The sequence below is a fragment of the Pseudophryne corroboree genome, chromosome 7, assembly GCF_028390025.1.
Source record: "Pseudophryne corroboree isolate aPseCor3 chromosome 7, aPseCor3.hap2, whole genome shotgun sequence".
NCBI classification, from domain to species: domain Eukaryota; kingdom Metazoa; phylum Chordata; class Amphibia; order Anura; family Myobatrachidae; genus Pseudophryne; species Pseudophryne corroboree.
This window is the reverse complement of record NC_086450.1, coordinates 83,276,972-83,289,380: the sequence shown is the minus strand read 5'-3', so window position 1 is coordinate 83,289,380 and position 12,409 is coordinate 83,276,972. Positions and strand designations below refer to the sequence as shown.

Genomic DNA, 12,409 nt, shown 5'->3' with positions numbered 1-12,409 from the left:
TTGGTATATCACAGTGTTTCATATTTACTGTTGTATCTTTGGGATTTTACTCAGGCTGTTACCTGATCTTAGACAGCTGCACCGTCAGAGTGTGTATTTATATAAACATGTATAATATATATATATTTTGACTACACCACAGTTGCACAATTTTAGTGAGTCTGGAAGCACCGCTTTCTCTTTCATAAAACGCAACCATTGGAAGCACAACGATGGATAATCTACCTTCGGAGTAACCCTGTAGAAGCAAGGGCGCCTTAAGGAAGAGGAGGAGGCCCATGTGCAGTCTCCATCTGGGCCCCCTCCTTTCTAGCCGGCAGCGCGGGGGGACTCTGAGCACTAGGGTCACCAGGAGATCCTAGTGCTATACCAGAGTTCAGTTGCTAAAGCCGGGAATATGGCCGCCGCACCATTTTCTTGGTGATTTGTGCAGCGATGCTGCCGCCGACACAGGACTCCAGAGGGGTAAGTAATTAATAAACGGGCCCCCCTGGACCTAGAACACCTTGCATCCATTATAGATACGCCACTAAGTAGAAATAAATCGTTCCACAGTGTACTGTACAACATAGACACTGCTCCCCTCTCTGAATCAGGCCCCTTGTCATCAGTATTGATCGTTGTTCTCTCCTCAGACTTTGCCGAGCCTTCTGATGGTGTACCCCATTGCCTAACTGGCCTTTGTGACCCAGCGAATCATCATAACTATAGCCTTTGGGTAACTGTATTTTCTCTCATGACAGCTGCTGATTAACCTGAAAGCTTACATAAGAGGAAAAATATTATTATGCACAGAAAACTACTAGAGGAGTTTAGTTCAATAGATCTACAGTAAAAAGGATGGACAGTCAATAGGTCGACCCCAAATGGTTGGCACACGAAAGGTTGATAGGGTCAAAAGGTTGACAAGGTCAAAAGGTCGACAGGGTCAAAAGGTCAACATGGAAAAGGAAGACAGTAGAACAGGTCAACCGGGTCAAAACGTTAACATGAACGGGGGGGGGGGGGGGGTTGTGTCATTTTGTATGTTTCACCATATCTGAGCCAAATTAATGGAAACGTGTACTCTCGCGGGTTAAATTCACTGCCCACACATTAGGCAAGGCTACTATTCCCAGCCGTAGTCCACATGGATGGTAAATGAATGAAAAGTTTGGGGGGAAAAGGTGTGTTGACCAGGGGTTAAAGTGGGGGGGACGAGGTAAAACTGAACCTACCTGTAATGGTAGCGGAAACTAGTTCCACCTTCTCCACTGCCCTGCACAGTAATTCCAACAGAAAAGCCAGTCCCACTACCTGCATCAATCGATGATGCACGCAGCTCTAGTGTTACTGATGAGCTGCTGCTACCTACCCTTTACTCAGGTCCTGGTGGCTCCATGGTCCTCCTCAATCTACAGCCCACTCCTGCTGGCTCTCACACACGCTGTGTCTATTGGACAGTATTTATTCCCTCCTCAGGTCCTAGTGGCTTCCTTTTTCGTCATATCCGTCACGCGTATGTGATGTCATGCTGTCACTGCTGCTGCAGTGAGGAAGAGCCATGAAGAGGAGCAGGCTCTGTGCATCTTGAAGACAAGATGAGAGAGAGCTGGAGGGACAAGAGAGGTGGGGAAGCTGCTGGAGGGATACAGGGCATGGAGCTGCTGGAGGGACAAAGGTGGTGAGCTGCTGGAGTGACAGAGGCAGAGATGTGTATAAGGGGCACTACTGTGGGCATTGTGTGTATAAGCGGCACTACTGTGGTCATTATGTGTAATGGGCACAACTATTGTGGGAATTATGTGTAAGGGGCACTACTACTTTGGGCATTCTGTATATAAGCGCCACTTCTTTGGGCATTATGTGTATAAGCGGCACTACTGTGGTCATTATGTGTAAGGGGCACAAAACCTGTGGGCATTATGTGTAAGGGGCACTACTACTGTGGGCATTGTATACATGGGGCATTACTGTGTGGCATAACATGTATAAAGGGTACCGTTGTGTAGCGCAATGTGAATAAAGAGCCCTACATGCGGTGTAATGTCAATAAGATTGTGCTACTGTGTGGTGTAATTTAAACTGTGGGTACTTGCTTCTTTGTGAAATCAATGTCCCTTTATAAAATATGGGAAGTAGAGCACTAATTTATAGCTTGCAGGGGAGTGCCAAAAAACACTTGCATTGGCCGTGGCTCCGCTTAATGTGTGTGTGTGTGTGTGTGTTTGTGTGTGGGGGGGGGGGGGGGTTAAATGAGTTCCACTACCTCTCCAGGACCACTTTGTATCATGGTGTCGACCATTGTCGTGTTGTCCTTTTGACACTATCAACCTTTTTAAACACCTAGGCACGCAGTTTGGGAACCACTGGCCTATAGGGTAACAGTGTATATCAACTGTTTTAAGACTGTGGGGATTATTCAGAGATGAACGTAGATCGCTGCATACGTAGCCAGATCTGCGTTCATCTCCGCACATGCTCGGGGCCACCTCCCGACTGCAGATGCCTCGGATCTAAGGATGACCCCTGTGCGCTGTCAGGCGGTCGGTGGCCATTTTTTTTTCTCGGAGCGACTGCAGATAGCATGCACTATCCGGCACTCAGCTATCCCACTGTGGGTACCTTGCTCCTGTGCCATCCACCATGGGGTGCATCCCCTTACTCACAGTCCTTCCTGAAAGAGGTACTCGGAGACTTGTCTTATTGAACCAGTAACCAAACTTTATTAAACGTTTCGGGACCCTTGTCCCTTACGTCAGGATACAGCAAACATAGAGTGCAACAGTGTAAAAAATTGATTAATTTATACAATTCATGTGGAGGGGTAAGAGCCATAAATTCATGTTTTACACTGCTGCGCTTTATGTTTGCTGTATCTTGACGAAGGGGACAAGAGCCCCAAACGTTGAATAAAGTTTGGTCACTGAGGGGCATAAGAAAATCTTAAACCAGTGATAAATGCAAGGTGATAAATGCTCCAGCCAGTCAGCTCCTAACTGTCAATTTGCATATTGGAGCTGATTGGCTGGTGCGTTTATCACCTTCACTTATCACTGGTTTATCACTTCCTTATGCCTTCTCCAGGTTAATACATTTGCCCCTGATTCACTAAGACAACAGTCTCCGAATGCCACCTCCTTCAGGAAGGACTATTATATACAGTATATATGCATTTTGATTTGATTTTACATAAATTTCCATTTTTTATTATTCCCCTTTTTATTTGGTAAGTATTGCAGGATGGTAGAAGCTCTTTATAAGTACATAACTTATTTTCTGCATAATGTAATGTGCATGGGTACACAGGGAGAGATGCTCTATAATTATCAAGGCATGATTAAGTAGACAAATATGAGAAAAACAGAGAATGCGTCCAAGTTGTGTCCTTGTTTTTCTTCATTTTTATCTGAATGTGAAAATATTGCTAGATCTTGTTTCTTTCTATCAAAAAAGTAACATATTAATCATGCTACACCCATCCCTCATTGTCATCACCTGAAAGTACAAGATGATGTGCTACTAAAAGATGGCGCACCAACCAAATAGATGCAGTGAAGCTTTGCTGTACAGCAGGGGTGGGGAACCTTTTTTCTACCGAGGGCCATTTGGATATTTATAAAATCTTTCGGGGGCCATACAAAAATTCTCAACTTAAAAAATTACCCTGCCCCCCAGTAGGTCTGCCCCTTAGAGGTACTGTGTGTGCGCGCGCCAAAAAAATGGGTGTGGCCAGTTAAAATGGGACGTGATACACATATGCCCCCAATAGTGCAGTGCCAGATACACAATTGCCCCCACAGTGCCAGGTATACAAACGCCCCTCACAGTGCCAGGTGTTCAGATGCCCCCCCACAGTGCCAGGTATACAGATGCCCCCCCACAGTGCCAGGTATACAATTGTGCCAGGTATACAGATGCCCCCACAGTGCCAGGTATACAGATGCCCCCACAGTGCCAGGTATAGAGATGTCCCCACAGTGCCCATAAACCCCCCCCCCCCCCCCCCCCCCGTGCTGCTTACCGGTCCTTTCGGCAGGACACGGAGGAGAGCGCGGCTATGTTGGGCGGCGGCGTGTAGGACTTGAAACCAGCCGCCGGTTCGAGAGCCAATCAGAGCTTGCGGACCGGCAGCCGCGGCTCCTGATTGGCTGCCGGTCCGCGAGCTCTGATTGGCTCACGAACTGGCGGCTGGTTTCAAGTTCTACACGCCGCCGACGCGCTCTCCTCCCTGTCCTGACACTGACAGCTGAGACACGCTGCCGCCGGACTGAGCGGCGGCGTGTCTCACTGAGAGAAGTGGGTGGGCCGGAGCAAACGGCTTCGTGGGCCTTATACGGCCCGCGGGCCGGAGGTACCCCACCCCTGCTGTACAGGATAATGTCCTTAAGCATACATTATCTTAAATAGCTATTCACAATACATCAAGAAAGGAATTTAGAAACAGGGAAAACACACTCATGTTTTAGTATCATAAACAGTGAGACAAGGGGGGGGGGGGGCAGGTACTTTTTATCCAGACCCAGCCAAGTTGTCGCCCCCCCCCCCCCCCCCATACCTGTCGACAGCAGCTGTAGCTTTTCACCACAGCCCAGTGTGGCCAGTTAGGTGCTTCAAGTACTATTTTTTCTGTATCCTTTCTAGGCTCTACACTGCCCTGGTCATAAGACAGGGAATTTTAACTCCAAACCTCCAGAACCCCAACATGCAGTAATGTCTTAAATAGCACTGTATGTCATGGTCAAAACAATGCACTGGGGCCCCTAAACACCCATTAACGGGAACCAACATGCCCCTTCTGCGGTCCTGTGCCATCTCTCCACATACTTCCATACAGTGAATGGCTGTCAACACTCTGATTGGTGGATAGCTCCAGCCATCCAACAATCAGCATGCTGATAGCCATTCGCTGTCTGGCTGCAGGCTGGAAAGCAAGTAGAGAATGATGCCTCGCCGCTCTGATTGTGTGACCACCACCTGCCCCTTCTCAGAGGCCCCTAGAATTGTGGGGCCCTGGGCAGCTGCCCAGTGAGCCTATACATTTATATGGCCATGCCAACAAGTCATGTTGTCAGGATTTCTATCTGTGGAAGGAGGTGGGAAGGATGTACGATATCTGACTACTTTTCCAGGGGTGTAGAGGACTACTTGAAAAATTCGGAGTCTCTCACAACTTCTGGGAAAGAAGGCAGGTATGGAGTACTTAAAGATGAAAACCACTGATCAAAGACACTTGAAAAATAATAACAGGGGGGCAGATGTATTAACCTGGGGAAGGGATAAAGACTTGATAAATCAGTGATAACACAAGGTGAATATGCTGGGGTATAGACAGTGGACGAGTGGAGCCTGGCACTTTATATTTCTTTAGAAGTTTACTTGGCTCCTCCCCCTATATGCCCCACCAGACTCCGTTAAGATTAGCCAAGCCCGAGTGGAGACGGAGAGCAGAGATTAAGAAGAGAAACAGGTGTGCCGTTCCTGGAAGCACTGTATACGTTACCAATGCTTGGAGCAGACAAAGACAGCTTTTTGTTTTTTTTTGTTTGTTTTTTACATAAATAAATATTTGTTCTACAAAAGCATATAATATAGCGTCCCCCGATTGGGGCGAATCAGATATTAAACTGAATAGATAAGATACTACAGGAGATCTTAGCCAAAAAAACAATAATCGATGGAGAAAGAGGAACCAACTAAGTATGGAAAAAATAATAAATAAAAAACTTCAAGACCGAATTAACACAATAGATCTGAAGACGCAGCCAACAAGCGAGTGCAGCTGGAACGTGGGGGTAAGACTATGGTAAGAAGAAGACAGCGCAGGGAGGGCGTCCAGTGTCCCCTATGGAATCAGAGAAAAGGATTTATCGGTGAGTACCAAAATCCCGTTTTCTCCTTCTTCCACTAGGGGACACTGGAGTGAATACGCTGGGGACGTCCCAAAGTTGATCTCCTGGGTGGGAATGCGCTGAGAGTTTGCAACACCCCATGACCGAGTCAACGACAGTGGTCACATGGGAATAACATGGTAATTGTCGCCATAAAGAAGGCAAATAAGAAAAAAGAATAACCGTGAAGAAACAGACTATCCCCAGCTGGAGGATAAAGGTAGAAGTAATAGCAGTACATTACTGGAAGAGTACAAACAACCACCAGAGATGAAATTTCCTGGGAAATCCACCAAGGAGAGACTCCCAGATGAGGAATGTGGAAAACAGTACTGAGGAGTGACTAATAACTCATTGTGTGGCAACTAGCACGATCCCTGAGGGAGTAGGAGTGACAGAACAAATGCCCAAACCTGACAATCCTTTTTAAACATGGAGATGCCAGGGATTGAACCCAGGGTCTCACTCATGGAAAACATGCGCTCTACCACTGAGCTACTGAAACTGTAGCAAAGTTTACATAAGAACCCTTTTTAGGACAATATTAGAGATATATGCAATGCAGGGAGTGTGCATTATCTAATAGAAGGCAAACAACCCTGGGTAGCTTGCATAGTTGGGAGAACAGCCATATATATGAATAATGTTGAAAAATCTGCTTGCCGCTGAAGATAGGAAAAAAAACAAGGTAGGGAGGTATCAGAAAATTAAGGCATCGGGAGCATATGGTAGTGCCGCAGGAACACTACTTTAACAGCACCCTGGACCACAAATGTGGTAACAATATACGAGAACAGTTTTGCGGCTGATATGGTAGCAACCAGTGGTTTTCGCAATGGGCGGTCTAAATTGCAAGCACCAACTCCAATGAGCAATGGAAGCCATATGAAGAACTTGTATGTGAAACCTGAGAAGCTTAGGCGAACTGGGCTATCAGACTCCCCCGATATTCTGCCCATTAAGGGCAAAGGTGTCCCTGGTTTTTGGAACGAACTGTCCGTACCGCTAAGGGAAGTGAGCGCTAAACACAGTTTTAGGGACCTGAAATTTATAGGCGGACCTAAAACAGTATCTGCTGACCCTATTGTAACCCACTGATAGGCAACTAGTGACAGATTATCGGGGAACACTAGTGAGGAACCCCGAGGAACGAACAAGCAGGTCACTTAAATATTCTATCAACTGAACAGGTGACAATAGGGAATGCCTATTGCACCCCTCAGCTGTACATCAGTAAAGTAACCAAGTTAACCCCTTTGTGTGAGAAGTAAAACAAGTGGACTGAATAAACTCTCAGACCTCTTCACCATCAAGGAGAGGTGTGAATGCCAAATTGTTTCCTTAAATCAAAGACAATATGACTTATTTGAACTTTGTTTTGCAACAATAAAAATAAATTTTAGCATCTTAAATATTACGAGAAACGCATTGTCCCTTGAAATTTCATATCATTGGCTTACTGATATCACAACAATACACACGGATATGATTTTCTCAGCTTTACGATGCGTCCACCACAAGCTGATCGACCACAGCGTCGCGTTTATAATGTACAGTGCATCATTAAGACCATGATATCCCGTAAGAGCCCTCATCTGTGAATGCCAAATTGTTTCCTTAAAAATATTTAAAATGCCCGTTCTAATATATATTGTAAACGCCTGCACCTCTTATTACCATATACGATAAAAGTGCACTGTACATCGCAAAACACTGCATCCCATAAGAGAAAACAATACACTCACACATTATCTGAGTTCCAAAGCTCATTGATGTATATATTTGTTATGAAAAGGATATGTATTCAATATATTACAATGTACAGTATACACATAATTACATGATTACAATTTATACAGTAAGCAGTTAATATATACATTTACAGTTACAGGCCAGCATACAATACCATTATCTTTCTCATAAATTTGTCTCTCCATATCACTCTCTCTCTCTCTCTCTGTAAAATCATGCAGGAACTCCATCATCGTCTCAGACAAAACAGCAACTGACTCCTGTGTGATCAGCAATGTGTTATCTAGTTTGGGGGAGGAGACTTTTTCATTCATGATGAGTCACTAGTCTATTTGTTCGTATGTTAAACAGGTGCCTTGAAGACATCCAAAGGGCTGGCCTGAGCTTCCTGTCCACTACCTGTTTGAAATATCTATTGTTCTAATAAAAGTGATTTTAGCTTACATACATTTAATCATAACTATTTGTTGCAATGTCCTACAACTTAATAACAAGTATCAAATGAATCTACACATTAATCTGGTTGCTTTAATAGTAAATATGACAGGTCTATCTTGCTTCGTTCAAATAATACACATACATGACATTACTTCATTATATAATTTTAAATCATCATGATGTCTGGTGCTTGATATTATTATAATTATGTACTGTATGAAATAAGGGTCGAATCCATCTCTGTGGCATGTCCGTGTAAATGCGTGTGTTACCATATATTGCTGTGCTCGCTGCGCGTATTTGCAAGTATAGCGACTTATAATGTGTGTAGTTTGTATGTTCTTTCTATGTAATATTTTTTTACTTCGACTGTCCACCCTTTGGCAGTAAACAATAACTGCCATCAATTATTAACATAAGAAAAAAGAAAAAATATTTCATACAATAATCGGTGACCTAGACACAAGTATGTATTAATTTCGCAAATTAGACACTTGACTATATTTGGGGAAGACAGGGAGGAGGACGAGACATCCTCTATATGCACTCGGCGGTCACGGGACCATTGGTTGGGTGTGGGACAACATTCAACCTATAGAGTATGCTGGGACAGTGTTTTGGCCTATAATGTCTGATTTGTGACGAACATTTCACACATACATGTACCTACATCTTTGTACACTGATGTTTGGATTCAATTGAGGTTCTGCTGGGTAGATGAAGAAGACACAAACAAATCGTGATAGTGACATATAAAATTTTCATGATCTACATATTCCTATCATTTTCTGAACATTGTTTCCATTTCTGGAACGTATGCTAGGTCTGTTTAATAATTGAACAAGGGTTATAAGTAGTGTCCTTCCTAAATAACATAAACCTTCAGAGTTCGGGGAGAGCCACTCATAAACCTTTCTTCCACATATATTAATGAGCTCTTTATCTGCAATGTGTGAATAGCCATTGTCTGATTTTTCCTGATTACCTCTGAACTCCATAACTACTAGACCTTTGATTTTTCTCTGACTTTAACAAACTGATCGGCTAATCCTGAGATCCTATAAGGAAATCACTCCTTCCTCCAGAACCAGTTCCAGTCCCACACTCGACTCCTCATAAAAAAACCTCGCAAAAATAGAATATCCTGAAAAAAAATGTCAGCAGGAAAGAGAGAAAAGAGAAATAGAACAAAACAACTCTTGTTCATAACAAATCAATTACAATGACTGGTCTTTCTGCAATCCTTTAGTACGCTCAGGTAGTGTTCAACAGTGCCGCCTCTCAGTCTTCACGGTCTCTGGTGATACTTTTGCGATCTCACTCCATTTAAGAGTTCCTTCTGGACTACCGACTTTCCTGCAATGGGAATCGTGGACCCAAGTCTCTCTCTCGGCTACTTTCACTGGGATAGTGCTGTCAACAAAACTTGGTATGGTCCTTCCCACCTGTCTATTAGGCAACCTGAGCGTAAGAACAATCACACAGTCTCTTGGTTCACAATCAAGACAGTTAATATTTGGCATACCAGCAATCAACAGTTTCAAGTTCTTTTGTCAAGTTCTCAAATGCTGGCTCATCTCAATAAGGTACTGTACTGTCACCTCATTGGTGTATTTCTGATCATTGTGCGGATCAATCATGACATGAGGTTGTCTTGCAAAAACAACAAAAAAAAAAAGACACAAATACCAAAACAAAAACAAATTTCGAAGAGGGTGATTCGTTGAGTGAAGATCTGGGAGTGGTTCCGATGCTACATAATACTAGTGGCAGTATCTATGATCACAATGGTACAATTTCAAGCTTTGCTCCTACTTCTAGGGGTACCATTATCTACACACAAATTTCTGCGCAATTTTTCTTTGCGGTAAACACAGCAGCATCCGTGGCGGCAGGAAATGCCTCTACCCAGTTAAAGAAAACATCAGTGCACACCAATACATAACAATAATTCCTAAAGGGTGTTAACTGTACGAAGTCGATTTGTATTTCCTGAAAAGATCCGTCTGCAGGAGGGATATGGGATGGCTCTGTTGGTGTTGCTTTACCAATATTCTTCCTCAAGCAAGCAAGACAGGCCATTGCTCTCTTACCTGCATGAGAATAGAATCCTGGCGCACACCAGTAGGCTCTCATCAGCCTGCACATACCCTCTTTGCCTAGATGAGTCAGACCGTGTGCCACCTCAGCTATACTTGGAAGGTATGCTCTGGGGGCTACTGGCTTACCGTGTCCACCTGTCCACAGTCCTGAGGACTCCTGGCCATACCCCTTTGTCCTCCAGACTGCCTTTTCCTGTAGGGAACACAAATTTTTCATTTTAATTTACCGTTGTGTGTTTGCAATGTAGAGTACCATGAGCATAACTCAAAAAAAGAAAACATCTCTAGAGGAGAAAAAAAAGAAGAAAATGAAAAAGAAAATGTCAGGTTTGCCATTCACCAACAGGCATATCAGTGTCTATCCAAAATTTCCCTTCACCGGTATTCCCATTCTCCACTCTTTGTGCATGACAAGGCACACTGCAGTAATAATGGTGTTATCGTGCTGTTGAGATATACTGGGTTTGGGCAGAACTCTGAAGGACCTAGGCATGTGGAGTTTGAACTGTACTTGGGTCCATGTATTGTACCACCCTGTGTGAATGCAAAAGATGAAGAGGAAAACTGTAGAGAAACAGAATAGAGGTTGGTGACAGATGAGTTTGTAGAGGTGAACATTTTATAAAAATTTGACAAATGGATTGGGCACTACGGGGAAGTGATTCTCTACTTGGTCTACTCCCCTTAAAAAAAATTATGTGTTTATGGTATCGCTATTGGGACTATCCCAGCCATCAATCCAGTGTCCTGTCCATCCTAAGTTCATAGGGAACCCGGTATCTGTGAGATAATTTCCTCTACCTGTGATGGACATGCATCTAGAACAGTAGAATGCGACATTAGTCTTCGTGGGTGTCTAACATACTTTGTACTTCCTGAGCGGGAGCACAGTATATGTATATCATATCTAACAAAGTTAAATTAATCAGGGGCCATTTCTGCTAGGAAAAAGAAGCAAAAGTTTAGAGGCCCCATCTTAACCCCAGCAAGTTTTGTCAAAGGGTAATGTTGCATTTATTTTGTTCTTCCCATTAGGCCGCGGCTCTTCAACATGAACCCTGGCTACCATACGTCCACGCTTGTGCAATTGGATCCCATCGCAAACTTTTTTCCTTTTACGCAAACCCCAATGCACGACACGGATAGACGGTGAAAGTTCTTAGAGCGCTTTCACCCACTCCTTCTCCGCTGAGTACCACGACTCACTCCAATAGTGACCACCGCGTACCCAGTGAGGTCGACCTAATTGGTTTATATTTACTGGAAGTGCTAGGAGTGACTTACCCTTTCCAGCAAATATCCACCGCTGGAGATTTTCCTGAGAGAGACCAGCGAAAACTCCCTATGCACTTATACACAAATCACGCTTGCGTATGCTCTATACAGCGCTAATGATACCGCGGTTTTACGCAAAAGCTCGTAAAGGGGTATCAAGTTGCGCTATATATCGCACCCACAAACGCGCGGTCCAATCGCACAGCGTATAGGTACTTGTTACCTATCTGCCGTACAACCATGGGTCGATGTACAAACTGTGACCCTTCAGCCGCAGCGTAACAAAAAACCTTTTTACTTCAATACTACACAATGCACAATTCCCTATTACGCTCCTCTGCAAATCTCCTCACGATTTGCGTATTAAACCTTATACTAACGTGAGTCAGCCGCCTCACACCACCAAGCCTCCACTCACTTGGTGTACCGAACGACGGGATCCCGCATTCTGGGGTTCGAATCCACTCACTCCTACGTTCGCTCACTCAAATACACTTTGGTTTTTCTGTGCAGAAAATTTCCACTCGTTCAGATTGGCAGCTTTACCCCCAGAGGCAATACAGTTTTTAAACTAAATTTAGAGTAACCTGCTTTTGAAATTGGATAGTTATGCAGTGATCGCGCTGACCGAAAAAAATTGTGGGTCCTACTCCACCGTTTCTGGGTCCCATCACACTTTATGAGGGGTGAGGGAAGGCTGCAGTTGGGACTGTGTGGGGGCCAGGTGGCAATTAGGATAGAGGGGTAAAAAGCAAGTAGCAGTTGGGGCAGAAGCAGGGAGAAGTTGGGGTAGAGCTGGGAGTAGAGGGGGGCTGTAAAGGCAGGCAACGCTGGGGGTAGGGAGAGGGTAAATTCAGACAGTAGTTGAAACAGTGTTGGGGTGGCTAGTGGTAGGCAGTGCTGGGAGTAGTTAGGGGTTAATTGTAGATAGCAGCTGTGGCAGTACTGGGGGGGCAAGGAGGGAGTTAGGGG

The 12,409-nt window shown here is 44.4% G+C and overlaps 1 protein-coding gene and 1 pseudogene across 3 annotated transcripts in view; both read right to left on the bottom strand.

The window, feature by feature from the left end:
• Positions 1 to 12,409, bottom strand: part of PDE11A (phosphodiesterase 11A) — a 1,092,065-nt gene that overhangs the window by 982,742 nt on the left and 96,914 nt on the right. The window lies entirely within an intron of this gene.
• LOC134946723 (U2 spliceosomal RNA) lies at positions 5,543 to 5,658 on the bottom strand (annotated as a pseudogene).